This window comes from Hordeum vulgare, chromosome 6H (assembly GCF_904849725.1).
Source record: "Hordeum vulgare subsp. vulgare chromosome 6H, MorexV3_pseudomolecules_assembly, whole genome shotgun sequence".
NCBI lineage: Eukaryota > Viridiplantae > Streptophyta > Magnoliopsida > Poales > Poaceae > Hordeum > Hordeum vulgare.
Window position 1 is genome coordinate 234466589 of NC_058523.1, and position 8648 is coordinate 234475236.

General features: G+C 37.5%; 1 long non-coding RNA gene across 1 annotated transcript; it reads right to left on the reverse strand.

The window, feature by feature from the left end:
• Positions 1 to 1664: 1664 nt before the first annotated feature.
• Positions 1665 to 5164, reverse strand: LOC123404485. The gene is made up of 3 exons (XR_006611813.1): positions 4888 to 5164; positions 2299 to 2480; positions 1665 to 2198 (listed from the first exon to the last, which is right to left on the reverse strand). It is a non-coding gene; the product is annotated as an uncharacterized LOC123404485 (long non-coding RNA).
• Between the last annotated feature and the right edge of the window lie 3484 nt (positions 5165 to 8648).

Genomic DNA, 8648 nt, shown 5'->3' on the forward strand with positions numbered 1-8648 from the left:
TTAACTTTTCTAGGAAAGACTCTAGGAAGGATGGTAAAGAATAGGCCAAAGGAGTGATGAAGACAAAAAGTCCTGCTAGGAATGTACCAAAGGCTCTGGGAATAAGAGATGTGAAGTTAACTTCTGCAGCTATGAAGAGAAAATCAGTGAAGTTAGTGTTTTTTGTGTTCACGTGTAATATACATTCCCAAATCTTCTTTTATATCCTATTAAAAAATGTTGTTTCATGCATCAAAGCTATATTGAAGTCGAGACAGTATGTTTAGATGCACAGGGTCAGGCAGAGAAAACAGAAGGATTTCTGGGGTCGAAAAATTGAGAACAAACTGAATTAGAAAGTTTTCCATGTGGCGATCGACCTTGTTTCAGATGTATTTGACGTATTTGATGGACTGACACTCTTTTTCTAAATTCCTCGTTTGATTGGCACCCTCATTTTATTGTGGACATGTCGAGATGGTAGGCTACTTATGATTTATCAACATCGATCAAACAATGCATTTTAGTGAAGTTGGTTTTTGTACTTTTTTCATATTTCACATAAAATATTGCTGAAATTTGGACAAAGTGTAGTCAAATTTCATATTGGAAACATAAAATAGGAACCAAAAAATCATATATATACAAAAATAGAATGTTGGATTTCCTCAGAAACCTATTATTATGAGCACAAAATTTCAAATTTGTATGAAAATAGAAACCTCGTTTTCAAATAACCTTGCAAAATGTTTATTTTGAAATAGAACATAAGCATACTGATATTTTAAAAATAGCATGCTCATTTGAAAAAAGCTTGTTCAATTGAAAATAGCATGAATATGCAGATTTATAAATAGCATGCTGCTTTGAATGTGTTGTTTTCAAAATACCATGCTATTTTAAAAATAGCATGCTGATTTTCAAAATGTAATGCTGTTTTTAAAATACCATGATATTTTCATGCTGTTTTCAATATGTTGTTTTAAAAATAAGCATGCTGATTTTAAAAATAGCATGCTGCTTTTAAAAATAGCATGCTGCTTTTAAAAATATAATGCTCTTTTCAATATGCTATTTTTAAAATAGCATGCTGATTTTGAATATGTTGTTTTCAAAAATAGCATATTGATTTCAGAATAGCATTCTGATTTCAAAATAACATCTTGATTTTAAAAATATAACGTTGTTTTGAATATGCTGTTTTTAAATTAACATGTTGATTTAAAAAATTGCATGCTTTTTTAAATATGATGTTTTGAATGTAGCATGCTGATTTTGAAAATAGCATTTTTTTATTACGCTGTTTTCAACATAGCATCTTTATTTAGTATACTGTTTTTAAAATTTGAAAATAACATGCTGGTTTGCTCTGTTTTTGAAATAGCATGGCATTTCAAAAATAACACAAACATCATTTTTTAAATATGAAAGCTTCGACCAGCAAGATTTTGTTTTTGCATTGCATATTTTTGTGCAACACATACAAACCTCATTTTCAAAATAACTAGTACTAGCCAACACAGAAACCTCGTTCTAAATATGAAAGTAGCACCTAATCCATATTAAACCCGGTTAGATTTGATTTTAAAAATACTAGCATCACTTTACAACTATGGCAAAAAAAAGGAAATATCATTGCAGTCCATAAAGGTAATGATATCAGGGAGGGTACCAGGATGCATTATATATATAGACTTGCATACCAAGAACATTACGCCACATAAGTTCATACAACCACCAACCAGTTACTGCCAAGTTCGACTTACTAGCTGATGTTCATATCCAGTCGGACCCAAAAGTTATACTACCAAAGTACTACTTACCACCAAGTACCAATTACTAGTAAGTTCCACTTACTCTACCCAAAAGCTGACACTACCAACTTATAGTTACTGGCTAGTACATACATATTATAACAACTAGCATCAAACTAGTTCATTCAGTCATGGTTCTTCACATGGGTCAACGAATCTTCATGCCACTGGCCATGTTCATCTTAAGCCCACCTCCCCTCCTTTCCATGAACCTGAAGATAGCCATAAGATCTTCTTTCATTTTGGTGCCCTCAACGACTTCTCTCCAGTTCTTCTCGTGATCGCATGCCCGTCCTTCTTGCCCATCTTGAACAAGACCTTTTTAGAACCTTCAAAAATTTTGGTGGTGACACGCACAACCATGGGATGTCGGAGATAATATTTGACGTAGGCCTCACTGTAATCCTTTCAGAAACATTGATTCCACAAGGAAATAAATAATGTTACATGATGGCATTTTCACTTGTGAAGTATGACTTGCAAACAACAAAGTCCAAGTATTTACCATCTTGCTCTTCCCTCTGATGACTGCCAAGTGTGTGATGGTGTATACATAGTATGATATGGGAGGTTTGCAATGCTTTACTGTGGATTTGAGACAGTCCCACCTAATATAGTCTAGCGATACATGGTTGCCATAGAAGATGTGATCCTAGAAACCTCCGCGTCTCAAAATGGATCCCGGACCTGTATCAGAAAAATTAAGATGACAGAGTAGTCAATAATTTCATACATAAGATCTAGAACATCAACACTAGGTTGATGATCAATGCCTACTTCAGTGACCAAGAAACGAAGGACATAGATAACCCAATCACATCCACCCAGAAATATCTCACAGAAACATGGGCAAATTGAATACTTGATTTATTTAAACTAACAACTAAACATTGCTCTATTTAAGCTCTAGTTGAGTCAATGTTGATTCGGACGGTCATCTAGAACCCAAACAGAGTAATGTGTGGTAATAAAGTTTTACTCAAACCTCAACTTTAGATAGTTCACGCTTCATTTAATATCGGACCGGCCATATAGAACTTTACTCCTGTGTGCCAAGATGGGATCGTGATCGACATATCCATCTCCATCAGAACTATCATCAGTGTCATAGTCGCTAGAGGTGTCGTCATCACCGCTATAGCCATCACTCCCATGTGAAGTGCCATATGAAGCATCATCTGAGGTGGTCTGGTGATCACTCTCTTCACTGCTAATGAGGATGGTTTCCCTTGCCATTCAAACCCGTTGCATGCATTGCAATGAACAAATGGTAGTTATTGATATATGAAATCAGTCTTACATTAGGACTTGTTAGCACCATATACAATGTGAATAATATTTTTGCATACTTCTTGCTAAGTATGTCGTTCATGTACAAACATATACATGAAAAAGCTAGTCGACAACCAGATTGATACTACTATATTATTCGCAAGACTAATCAAGACTAGTGGTTAGACTCATAATCATTGGGCAGACATAACCAATTGTGGTATTTCAAAGTTACAAATTTTTGGCATATTTTTGTGACATTGGCACAAATAGTTGGTAGCCAACCAATCACTAGAAAATATTTGGTATTTTGCCAGATATTGGCATGCCAAATTTTGGCATCGAACCATTCATGCTGATAGATCATGAATGGTTTGCTAGCAATGTTGGCATTGCCAAATATTGGCAACTTTATGTGAGTTGGACAAGAAAACTTGGTAACGAACCAATTAGTAGCCATGCATTTTTGGCATCAAACCAATTTCGCTCATAATTTGATTAAGGAGTTAAAAGAATCATCAAAAATATAAACCAACCATAATTGTTACACCATAATTAGTATCCAACCAATCACTTAAAAATCATTTCATCTAAGGTATGCACCAATTAGTAGCCTTGCATACTTAACAAATCATTCAAAAAATGAACCATGATTGACCGCTCTCATCAAGTAATACGTGAAACTGTAACTGATCTGCCTTCGATCACTTCAAATTTCCTAATGGGATGTTGTGTGGTACCATCAGCTAATAAATATGAAGTATTTAAATTTTCCCAACAAAACTAATAATGAATTTTCTCATGTACATAACATTTTTAGAGGTAGCTGTGGAGGTTAATTTTCAAGTGAGAATAAGGACAAGATAACATCTCTTAAGCAAGATGACATCATAGCGAAGACTATGAGAACGAGCAACGTATGCTGACCAACAGTCACCCTTTTGTATATCTTGCTATGTATTTACTCATTACTACCCATACCAACAAGTAAAATCATGATTATGAAGTATAATAGCAGAAAATCCAACAGTGAGGAATTTGTTGCAATATGAACTACTAGCACACAACAAATCTTCAATTGACCCCAACAATCCCATACCATATCATGGAGGTAGGCTCACATAATTCAAGTAAGAAGTAGCAATAATCATCAAAAATATGCACCAACCATAAATGTTACATGTGTGAACATATCATAGAAAACAAGCACCAATCAATAGTCGTCTGTACTTAACAAATCCTTCAAAATATGCACTAATCATCATACTACCATCGAGTAATACATGAAACTATAACTGATCCTCATTCCATCAATACAAATGTCCTCATGGACTGCTTCTGTGCTTGCTTTTAGTTTTTAATTAAGCATTAGCAAATACATATGCACAGTCTTCAAACTATCCCCACAAACCAAAACATGTGTATGCTCCTACAAATATACTTTTTCTATATCTAGCAGTAGGGGATCATTTTCGAGGGAGAAAAATTACTTGATAGCATGTGTCAAGCAAGATGATAGCATAGTGAAGGCTATGTCGACGAGCAAGGTATGCTGGCCAATACCCACCCTTTTCTCTTACTTGCGAGGAAAGTGTTTACCCATTACTACCCATACGAACAAGTAAAACCATGATTATGTAGTACGTTGTCACATTATCTTGCTGTGAAATTACTTGTTGCAATATGACCTACTAGTTGACAGTAAATCTGTGTATACCCGAAACATGCTCATAATCAAGTGTCAGTTTTTAACTTGGGCAGTGCTTCTATCGTAAAATTAATGTCAGATCGACATGCGAAGGGCACGGAAGATCAATCTTACCTGTGAAGTGGTACTAGATGGGGCTGGAATAGACTTGTTCGAAGCTGGTACCAATAGAGCTTCGGGCGGCGCAGCCAGGGATTTAGGAGAAGAGGTGCTATTTTCAGAACTTGTTGTGGACGAAGGAGTGGAGAATCGTGGCCAGAGTAGGGGGAGTGGGTGGCCTCGCGGAACCGGCCAATTTGACGACGACGGGGGCGACCAAGGTGACGGCTTGGCAAACCCTAGCGATCGCCCTCCGCGTCGCCTCTCTCCCTCTTCAGTGAACGAAGTGTGGTGGGATTGGGAATGGGGGTGGGGTTGGGGTTGCGGCCATCACTCACTTTTCTCTCTGCCTCCCACTTGTACAGGCCCACAAAAGGAACAAAGTGTTGGGCCGGATCAGATGTAGATTTTGCAACTCACCAATTCTGACCAAACAAAAAAATATGAGCATGACCAGGCCAGCAGGACCACCATAGGTGTGCTTTCGAAGAAACCCTAAAATTACAGTGTTGTTCATATTGCATGTGCATGAGTCTTTCAGTACACTAATTGATCTTGAATAATTTTAAGCACTCCACAGTATATATAGTAAAATAATGGTTAACCGATATAATGGTAAACTATTAGACGCAAGGTTAAAAATATTTGAAAAATCAACAATTGAGTAGTATGGATTTTTATGATTAAATTTAATAAATGTAACATTTTTGCAAAAACTGTGATAGTTAAAATATACATTGGTATTTTCACCAAAAAAACAACCGCAAATGACTACTTATGCCAACCAGAACTTCTTCAGGCTTTTGATTATTCGTCTATTCTTTAGCATGCTGGTTCTCATAACGCCTTGTTCGGACCTTCTCTTTGTCCGATAAATTCTTGAGATATTGGGCTAGCGCCTTGTGTTTCGCCCTCACACCATGCTTCATTTGGTAGCCTTTGGCAACGCCTTCGGCGTGCTCAAGAATACTAATGAAATACGGGTCCCGATATTTTCCACAGAACGTGCAACAATATGCCATACGCATAATCATCAGAATAAGGTTGCAAGTATAAATTATGTATGATATAAGCTACACCATTGTTAACAGTACCTAATATTCCCTAAGTTCCATACTGTAGTGCCTATAAATTATAAAAAAAATATTTACTAAGTTTGAAAATTTAAGGAGAAAAAAGCAATATCAAATCCATATGAAAGCATAAATCATATGATGTACTTTTTATAAAAATTGTCAATAAACATGGACAACCTTTATGATGTGTAACTTTTAGCATAAGACCAAAACACACTAAATGTTGGATTGGATGAACCATTAATTTTGCACAGATTGATTGAATAAATAATGATCATTACATACTGATGATCAACAATATATTTAAAGCTAGATTCCATTAGGCCAATTTAACAACATATTGATGGTTTAATGATTAACCTAACCATAAACTTGAAGACAGATCTAGGGTTAAAAAATAAAATTACCGTAACGCAATTCCAGTCCATTCCGTGCATGTGCTTCGTTGGGTCACACACCGAGTACTCCAAAGCATTCTCATGGAGATCCTGATCCATGCGTTGGACAACGACGTCAGTGGTTGGCCCTGCTAGTCCACGATCTCTCATGACAGCGTCTATGACAAACCCCCACGTCCATGGCCACGATCTGTCACGACGGCCAATCGACCTCCAGGAGTGGATTTTATATTCGGCGGCAGGGACGCGGGTGTGTGAGCGGCGGCGATGGTTTTAGAGCGCAGCCTAGGGGGAGAGATGTGAAATATTACCTACTATTAACTAATTGTAGTTACATAAGGTTTCGTTATATTGAATTATTATATTATATAATAAAACAAAAATAAAGAGGAGTCCTTGCATACCCTAGTGTACATCTACGTGATACAATCCAAAGATGTGTCCAGGGTGGATGGGTTGGGGATTGAAAATTTTGTACATAAACCCTAGTGCTCAAGACTTGTGAAACATGAGATCACATTGTCATCAAGTGATCTAAAAACTTCAATTTGAGAAGGAAGTGTACGCAGAGGCCATTCTAGTATTACTTGGATCGAGACTTGGTGATCATCATGTAGCTACGCCACAACCAACACAATGCCCCCTGGCCATCTAGACATCACACCATGCACCGTTGGATGCATAGACCCTCAAGCCATGCATCAATAGTCGTCACATCTCGCATGCATTTGCGATGCTAGCAACGTCATCACGTGATGCCATACACTAACAAGCGTGTGACAACAATTTGAAAAAACAACAAAAAAAAACTACGTCCCAAAATTTTGTGTCAATATTTCAATCCTAGGTTGCTATAAGAGGAGCTTGGATTTCCATCTACGTAGCTGATTGCAGTTCAAGGCTGCAATTGCATTGCACTCGTACGTTAGATATAGTCGGCACACTACTTAACATGCATAGCTGTACGATAGTACAAAAGTAAGCAAAGGGTACTTCTTAACATAGTTCATCCATAAAGTCCCGCCAACATACCACAAACGAAACACCACTTAGCAATACTGGTGCACATCGTTCAACCATAAACATTCACCAACATAGAATAGATTAGTTAAAACTAAAAGTGCATCAGTTCTAGCTGCGAGGGTGCGCACTACCCTAAAGCCTCATCTAGTACTCGGTGTACGCGTCATGCGCCGCACTGAAAGCATAACCATTCTTAAGGGAGCCACGAGATGTTCCGACTGCATGTTGAATGTCACTCGTCAGGATGCCTTTCATTAACTTGTTGCAGAAAGGGCATCTGTAGCCCTCCCTTCCGATTCTAGGCCTCACATGTTTATCATGCAACCCATTGTCCAGCTCCCTCCCCTTGCGCCTTCTGTAGATCCTCTGGGTTTCTGGGTCACTGTCGACGTCGTCAGTTAGTACCTACATGTAGTACAAAATGTTGCCTAAGTATATTTAATATGAGAATTCAGCAGGCACAGAGTCTATGAAACATAACATAATAGATGAAAGCGTTCAAATGATCTTGAAAAAATAAATGCATAACTTATTAGTTGCTACATATGCAACTAAATGGGATAGTACCATATAGTAAAAAGAATGTAGGATCAACCATACGTGTCTAAGAGAGCACCAGCGTTGCCACATTTTGCCACACATTTTTCCCAAGCTTGCCTAAGGTCATTTCATCAAAACCACAAGTTGGCAAGCCTAAGGGAATCTTGCCACACTTTTAGTGTGTATGCCATGTGGGGCCCAAGTGTGGCTTGCCTAAGGTGTGGCTGGAACCAAACACTCACTTAAGTTGGTCAAACTTGCCTAACCTTAGGTGTGGCAAAGTTAGTCACAAACCAAATAGCCCTTTAGTGCAAGAAAATTCACTTATTACGTAAAAATGCATGAACTGATGATGTAACATGGCAGAGCAGCATACATATGCACTAATGCAAAAAATATGACTTATAACTTACATGCATGACATACTGATGTGCTACTAGTGCATGACTAGATAAAATAGCTACTGAGCTATATCTATTTAGGGTTAGAATTTTGGGTGCTTATGACGATGGATATTGAAAGTCCCCATGTTATCATCGTGGAAGTTTCCCCTATTGATCGTACCCCGCCGATCAATGTTCCTGAACTATTCAACATTCTAGGTAAAGTAGTTATTATGAACTCTGACAATAAGTGATCCCAAATGTTGTACTTACAAAAAGGGTTTTTATCATTTATGCCACCAGTTGTGTCCCACAACTCAGCTTCGCCACTAGGAATTTCAACTACTAAAAAAAGA